Source organism: Lynx rufus, unplaced genomic scaffold (assembly GCF_022079265.1).
Source record: "Lynx rufus isolate CCGP_SWC_20201006 ecotype Redwood Valley unplaced genomic scaffold, mLynRuf1.p SCAF_4, whole genome shotgun sequence".
Taxonomy (NCBI): Eukaryota; Metazoa; Chordata; class Mammalia; order Carnivora; family Felidae; genus Lynx; species Lynx rufus.
The window spans coordinates 11,163,016-11,171,930 of record NW_025814856.1 but is presented as its reverse complement, the minus strand read 5'-3'; positions in this window follow the sequence as shown (position 1 = coordinate 11,171,930).

Sequence of the window (8,915 nt, the reverse complement as noted above, 5' to 3'; positions counted from 1 at the left end):
GTACTCTATGTGAAGTAAACCTATTGTGCACCAGATATTCTGCCAATGAGATAATGCAACATCTCCGCCCCCTCTCCCCCCCACCTGCCAACTCTCTGGGCCACTGCCCTGGAATCAGAGACAGAGAGATCCAGGCGATGACATCCATAGGAGGCAAGATGCCTATTTAACAGAAGAGCAAACAGAAGAGGCTCAGAGAAAGCAAGCCTCTGCCCAAGTTGCAGAGCTGGGAGGATCCCAGGTCTGCCACACTCCCAAGCCTGGGCCAAGCTTGGCAAAGCTACTGAGCAGGGGACGGGCCAAGAGTCGTCCTGACACGGACAGAGTGCTGGGAAGACCCCAAACCTCCCTCTCCCTCCGGCCAGGGGGTCCAGGTGGCTGGTCCTGAAGCCCTCCGTGGGGTGGCTTGCACCCTCTTCCCACCCCACCCCCAGATTTTTGCCCCCTCCATGGAGGCAGCCCTCCCCTGCTGGCACGCCAATCCATATCAGGGCCAGGAGGCAAGGTCAGAGTACAATGATCCAGGCAGAATCCTGGACACACAAGAGAAAGAGCACCCAGTGCCTAGAGTGGCTCAGCTCACTGTGCACCTACTGTGTGCCACGAATGGGCAGGCAGCTACAGCAGGAATGGCATTTGTCCACATGAGCCACGATCCCATTTTAAGCCCTGTAGATACATTATCCACGATTTTCTCCCTATTGTACAACTGTCCCAAGTCACACAGCCGGTGGAGCCAGCCTGGGCACTGGGGCAGCCCCCACTTCCCACCAGGCGCCCTGAACCTCTCAGCCATGCTCCTTCCCCTCTGCAGATGGGCATTTCGCTAGCGCCACCTCCTAAGATAGCAGGAATAATTTTAAAAGCCGACGCACGTAAAACACATAGGACAGAAGAAGGGCGGGCTTAATAAATGCCAGTCACTGTTCTCGCTGCTGTTGTTGTGGTGCAATTTTCCAACAGCCCCACAATTCACGAGCCCGTTTTGACAGAGGAAGAACCAGAGATTGAGACAGGTTAGGAAACTTGCTACAGCCCCACAGCTAATGAGGTGAATATGACAGCACAGACGGCAGCACAGCCTAGAACATAGTATGTGCTCATTAAATATCTGGGGATGAAAGAAAGGTTTGCAGCCATGAGTTCTAAGGATCGGTGACTCAGTGTGGTCCTCAGATCTCCACCGTAGGCATCACGTGAGAGCTTGCGGGACATTCAGAATCTCGCACCCTGGCCCAGAAATATTGTCTCCAAACTGGGTCTAAGTAGATCCTCAGGAAAAGTGTACATGCCTTCAAGCTTTAAGAAATGTTGCTTTAAGACCTCTGAGTCCAGGTTCTGCAGAGAAAGTGGGGAGGGGAAAGGCTTCACTTCTCGGATTCCCAGTTTTATCTTGATTTGTTTCAGTCATAACGTAAGCAGAAAAAAATCTATATCTCCAGGGGTTGTTCACACAACCACGTGTCTACTGACCATCTGTTGTGTGGGGGGCACACAATTTTAGGCACCGGGGATGCAGCAGTGAACACAGACTCCACTGTCAAGGGCCTCGCATCTGGTGGGGAGACGGGCGGTGATGCAGTAAATGATCAAGAACATAACAGACCTTGATAAGGGTCGGGCCGAGGGGAGGGTCGCACCTTCAGCCTGGCATCAGGGCGAGCAGAGACCTGGAGGAAGAGGGAGCGTCACCAGGGGCAAGCGTGGGGCGGGATACCCATGCTGCACAAAAAGGCAGGTGGCTTGTTGTTCTTTTGACACGGGGGCTAAGAGCACACACATGCAAGATCACACAAGTGACCAAGGCCAAGGCAGCTGGCAAAATCCGGCCCCATACGGAAGCTATAAGTAGGTGGTGAACTTTGATGAGCCATACCTAGGACTAAAACCACACAGGGCCTCTGAGCAATGGCCCCCAGCCAGACACAGATAGGCAGAGGTTGATCCCCCCCAGAGGTCAACCCCCATCCCCCAACCCACAACCCCCAGGGATCAAGAAGGCAGAGTCTACTGGCCCGGGGCTCCCCCTGACTCTTGAGGCAGGAAGCCTCAGGTGTGGACATTCTGCTCTGAGCCAGAGAAGGATCAGAGCGTCCCCAGTGGTTTCTCATCCAACAAGGAATGTCTCAGCTGCCAAATGACACAAGCCTGGCTTATGCAATGGCCCCCAGCCACACACAGAAAGGCAGAGGTTGACCTCCCCTCCAGACGTCAACCCCCATCCACACCCAGAGCCGGGAAGTGGACAAGTGTGTGTCAGACCAGAGGTGACAGTCACTCTGTGAGTCACCAGCTTTGGGCACAGCCTATCACCCCTCGAAGCCTCAGTCTTCATGTCTGTAAAGTGGGCTTGGTAAAACCTCACAGGGCAATGCAAGCATTCTATCAGACCCCATCAGGGAGAGTAGGGGAAAGGACCTTTCAAAGTGACATGCGAAGGAAATGTTTCCATTTGTGACAACATGGGAGGACGGATACCTTGAGGACATTATCCTAAGTGAAATAAACCAAACAGAGAAAAACAAGTACCATATGATCTCACTTATATGTATTCTTTAAGAAAATGAACTCATAGAAATAGAGAACACCCTGCTGGTGGCCAGAATGGTATAGGGAATGGGTGCAATGGGTGAAGGAGGTTAAAGGTACAAATTACTGGTTATAAAATAAATCAGTCCTAGGGATGCAATGCAAAGCTTGGTGACCATATTTAATAGCACTGTATTGTATATTTGAAATTGCAAGAGAGTAGATCTTAAAAGCTCTTATCACGAGACAAAGAACAGTCTATAGCTACGTGTGGAGATGGGTGTTCACTTGACTTATCGCGGTGATCATTTTGCCATATATACACATGTGGACTCATGCTGTGCACCTGAAACTACTATAATGTTATATGCCGATCATACCTCAATGAAAAATTGACATATGAGTAATGAAGCTCGTCTACGGCTAAAGCTTCTGAATATGTGTGTGGATCTGTGTGTGTGCATGTTTGCATATGCCCTGAGAAAATTCCAGAAGAATCCACACATGACAGTGGAAGTGGAGAGAGTACAAGTGGAGTCTGGGTCCTTCTCACGTGCTACTTGTCTCACGCTTTCTCTCTCCCACACTGTGCTGCTATAATTTTTATCACGAAAACACAAATTTCAGAGGAAACAAGGATTGTCACAGTGGGGGAAGGGGCCCATGGTTGGTGCACAGAACAGGTGAGCAGTTTTTCTTTTGTGACACCATGAAGACATCTCTCCCAGGAGTCAGCCTGGGTCACTCTACACCAAGCAGGGAGGCTGCCTGGTGGCTGGAGTCTCTCTTTTCCTTTCCTCGGCCTTTGGGAAGGAACAGGCTCCGGTTTCAGCCCAACAGAGTTCGGATCCCAGCCCTGCTCCTCGCGGGCTGTGTGACCTTGGACAAGTCACTTGTCCTCTCCGCGCTTCATGCCCTCCTCAGTAAGATGGAAAGGGGGACTTACACCTCCCAGGTAGTTTGTTCTTCAACAACAACAACAGCAACAACAACAAAAACTGTACCAGAGACTCTATGCCAGACATGGTGCTTCAACCCGAGACCCAGGATGAACAAAACACATAAGGTCTCTGGATGGTGGTGCTCATGTCTGATGGGAGAAGCCGATGGGAAACAAGACCAAGTCAGATGGTGGGGTGGTAGTGAAGGAACTTAACAGAATGGGAACCAGCAAGTGACCAAGGAGGCGATCGGGGAGGGCTGCCCTGTGGAGTTGACCTCTGAGCAGAAACCTGAGTGACATGGAAGAGTGAACAGTGAATAACGATCGCTCTTTGCCCCTAAAGCCACAGCAGGACTGTAAACACCCGGCACACAGTGAGGTAATCAAATGGCTTGAAAACTCTGTCATTCCTCCTTCCTTCCTCAGACATGCTGAGGTAAACAAAGACAATAGAGGCAATTTCACTCAGTATCCATCTGTGAGGGAAGCAGGAACCAGGCCTGTAGGGAGATCCACGGTGGTGAAATGTGGCCCAGCACTCAAGCTGGAAACGGTTGTTCCATTTCAGTCGCCGTAATAAAGATCAGGAAACCCAGCCAGCCCCCAAAGCATGTCAAGGGCCAGACCCATAAGCTGGAGTTTCCAGCTTCTTGGCATAAGGACCAGGAGAGCAAAGAAGCTGGCTTTGGAAAAAGAAGACTGAAGGAAAACTTCAGGAAAGTCCCGGGGCCCCAAAACAGCTGCATCCACTTCCCCTGCACAGGACTTTTGGGGTGGTGCCAGCTCTGGAAGGTATTCAGACCACCCCCACCACTCCAACAGTGGGGGTCGCCATCAACAGAGATCATCCCTGGAGGGTAAAAGGCTATTTCTCATGCAAAAGCCAAGGAGGGGGGCCCCAAGGACATCACAGAAAAACAAAAACAAAACCAGAAGGGCGTGCAAGGGAACAGGCAGGATTTTGCCCCCCTCCCATTCTAATGTCTGCTTAGCCAGCAGACAAGGGAGCCACCCTGGTGCAGAGGAACTGTTGAACCCCCCTCTGCGGAGACGTGTGGAGTGGACACCAACCCAGCTCAAGACACTGGGCTACCACAGGAGTCTCTGGCCACCTCCCTACAGCCTCTTGGGGTCAAATGAGAATATGGCGTTGGGTCAGTAGTGGGCACCTGCAGGCAATCCAAGGAGATTAGAGAAATGGCGTCCATTCTCTGCCGAAGGCTACCTCCACTCTCCGTGACAGTGAAGCTCTCTGGATTCCAGAAATAGCTACTCTTTGGCCCCATCAACCTGGCAGTGGTGACGGCTCTCAGCTGATGCTAGCCCCAGGACGCTACACTAGCCTCAACGGTTTCCCTTGGCCCTGCTCAGAGCTTTGTAAAGGGCTGCGTCTTCCAGTCACCCTTATTTAACCACTTAAGGTCCCTGCCCATTACAGGCTTTAGCGACTTCAAGATACACACAGTCACACCCTTACACACACACACACACACACACACACACCAATGCATCCACGCGTGCACACACTTGCACGCTTACACACGCACACTCACTGTACACACACAAACAGACATGCACACAGATTTACACACATGTTCCCATCCATGCACCCAATTACGTGGATACACTCACATACACACACCCTCGCACATGCATACACACAGTAGCACGAACGCAGACACAGTCACACATACAGTTAAACCCAGACACGCTCACACACATGTTGAATTAATGGAGACCAGAGGCCAGGCCAGAGCCTGTTGTCCCCAAAATTTCCAGCAGAGGGCGCGGCCCACACACCCAAGAAAGGAAAGAGACCCACAGCAGTGAGTGACAGCAGGCTCCTGTCCTTCAGAATCAATACACGCAGGTGCAGCAGAGTCCTGGAGATCGATGGGCTTCTTGCCTCTCCTCCTCCCTCTCTCATGAATTCACCATCACAGTCCTTAGCAGAAACTCAAAGCCTGTTTGTAGTGCAAGAGGAGACACTGAACACAGTAGAGCTCACCCTTTGGAGGAGTTAGCTGCATGGTGGAGGGAAGAAATGGTTCATTAGTGGGAAAGTGGGTCAAGGGAAGGGACTTTTTAAGACTGAGGAAACAACAACATTTTCTGTGTTCCAATGGGAATTACCTAATGGAGTTCAGGATACATGATCAATATACAAGAATGTATACAGAAGACATTCTACCTAGAATATAAAACATAGAAATTCTATTTCTATATTTCAGGGATTAGAAAACTATGGCCCATGGACCAATCTGGCCTGTGGCCTGTTTTCGTATGGTCTATAAGCTAAGAGGTGTTTTTATATTTTAAGAAGACTGTAGGGGGCACCTGGGTGGCTCAGTTTGTTCAACGTCCGACTTTGCTCAGGTCGTGATCTCACGGTCTGTGAGTTCAAGCCCTGCATCAGGCTCTGTGCTGACAGCTCAGAGCCTGGAACCTGCTTCAGATTGCGTGTCTCCCTCTCCCTCTCTGCCCCTCCCACAATCACACTCTGCCTCTGTCTCTGTCTCTGTCTCTCCCTCTCTCAAACATAAGACGATTGTAAAAGGAAAAGAGGGGCAAGGGTAAGAGGAGATCCTGAATGGGATGTGCAAAGCCTAAAATGTTTCCCATATGGTCCTTTGCAGAAAAAGAATGCCAAATCTGCTGGATAGAAGCAATAAACAATCGGAACAATATTTTCATATACCCATTTTAAAGTATTATGCACAAGAAAAAGAGAAATCCTGAGGTATAAATCTGACAAAATGTGTTCCAGATTTCTATGAAGAAAATTTTAAAACATTTGGGGAAGAAACTCAAAAGGCGCAAATTCATGGAGAGAGAAGCAATCTTCATGGATTGAAACACTCCACCTTGTGAAGATACTCAGGCTCTGCAAATTGATTTATAGATTTGAAGAAATCACAACCCTAATCCCAGCAGGACTTTTTGTAGAAATAGATAAGCTGATTATAACATGTACATGAAATTGCAAAAGACTTAGAATAGCCAAAAATTTCTTGACAAGGACAATTTTAATGGAAGCTTTGCATTGGTTTGCATTTCCTTAAGGTCTAATGATGTTGTCCATCTTGTCATGCACTTATTGGACAATGAAAGAGCATTTTTTATTTTTTTTTTTATTTTTTTTGTTTTCTTCCTTTTTTTTCTTTTTTTTTATGTATATGAAATTTATTGACAAATTGGTTTCCATACAACACCCAGTGCTCATCCCAAAAGGTGCCCTCCTCAATACCCATCACCCACCCTCCCCTCCCTCCCACCCCCATCAACCCTCAGTTTGTTCTCAGTTTTTAACAGTCTCTTATGCTTTGGCTCTCTCCCACTCTAACCTGAAAGAGCATTTTTTAAACAGAAGATGACGTGTAAATGTAAATGCACATTTTAGATGTAAATATACTTTTTACTTGCATAACATTACATACGAATACAAGCTGGAAGTATACGTGAGAAAATATGAAGGGATTATTTTGACTAGTTGGAATTATGGATATAAAAGTGATTTTTATTTCTCACTTTTTCTTCTTGGTGTTTTCTTCTAGGAAGACGTATTATTTTGGGACACCTGGGTGGCTCAGTCAATTGAGCCTTTGACTCTTTCTTTTTAGGATTAATTATTTTAAGTTTACTTATTTATTTTGAGAGAGACAGAGAGAGAGTACAAGCAGGGGAAGGGCGGGGGTGGGGGACAAAGGATCTGAAGTGCGGGCTCTGTGCTATTAACACAGAGCCCAATATGGGCCTTAAACTCATGAACCATGAGAAGGTGGCCTGAGCTGAAGTCAGATGCTTAACCGACTGAACCACCCAGGCGCCGCAGGAGCATCTGACTCTTGATTTCACCTCAGGTCCTGGTCCCAGGGTAGTGACATCAAGCTACATGGGTTCGCTCTCCCCATCCCTCTGCCTCATGGGTTCGCTCTCCCAATCCCTCTGCCTCACACTCCACTGGCGCTTTCTTTGAAGAAAAAAAACCAGATGTATCATTTTGGGAATATGATACAAAAACAAGAGAGTACTTACCACCTACTGATTGAGTGATGTTGCACATGTTTGCTTATTCAGTCTCTCCATCAGTGTAACAAGGTGGCTATAACTGTATGGTAACAGAACTCAGCCTCAGAGAGACCGACAATTTCCCCCCACCCAAACAGCTAGTGAATAGCAGACTGATTGTGACATTGGCAGTGAAACTCCAAGGTGCCGTGGATCCAGGGTCATCTGAACCTAATTGCATCTAGTTATCTGCCCCACCTTCTTTGAAGAGTAGTCTTACCTCCTTGATCCAGGATGAAGCTGCAGGTCCCCACATCACCCCAAGACGCAGCAAAGAAGAAAGGGGAAACTGGACAGAGAGAGTGTCTACCTCTCCATAAGGAGAGCTTCTAGAATTACCAGGTACTCTTTGACTTTTCCTATGGGACAGGGTATAGTCATTTAGCCAATCTAGTTTCAAGGAAAGCATTCAAATGCAATCTGTATTTCAGCCTGCCACGCACCTAAACTAAAAACTAAGGGTTATAGGAAGGCAAAAATGAATATGAGGATACACAGTTAGCAGTCTCCAGCACAGTCCATCCTGTTGACAAAACATCCAATGTGTACCCCGCTCTCTAAACCAGGAACATCCCTGGGGGAGTCAATCTCAAAGGCCACCTGTTACCTCCATGTAGCCCAAATTCCAGGATCTCGGGAGGATGTGCTGTCCCCTCCCTTAAACCCTGATGTGAGCTTTTGTGGTCCAGAAATCTATACACTTAAAGGCAATCATCGCCCTGAATACGTTCAACAGTAGAGTGATAACTGGATCATCACCATTTAAAATTCCAACTGAGGGGGCGCCTGGGTGGCGCAGTCGGTTAAGCGTCCGACTTCAGCCAGGTCACGATCTCGCGGTCCGTGAGTTCGAGCCCCGCGTCGGGCTCTGGGCTGATGGCTCAGAGCCTGGAGCCTGTTTCCCATTCTGTGTCTCCCTCTCTCTCTGGCCCTCCCCCGTTCATGCTCTGTCTCTCTCTCTATCCCAAAAATAAATAAACGTTGAAAAAAAAATTTTTTTAATTCCAACTGAGGGGTGCCTGGGTGGCTCAGTTGGTTAAAGGTCCTACCCTTGATTTTGATCCAAGGCATGATCTCACAGTCGTGAGACTGAGCCCCATGTTGAGCCCTGACCTGGATGTGAAGCCTGCTTAAGAGTCTCTCTTTCCCTGGTCCTCTGCCCCTCCCACACTTGCACTGGCTCTCTCTCTCTCTCTCTCTCTCTCACACACACACACACACACACAAACTAAAATGAAATGGATAAAATTCCAACTGAGACTTCGTGTTCCATTAATGGCAAGCTAGGTTCTTGGGATTAACCTTTGAATTTAAAAAAACACAATTCTCATAGCTGGATCCTTTTCCAGTTACTTTTTTTTAAGTTTACTGATTT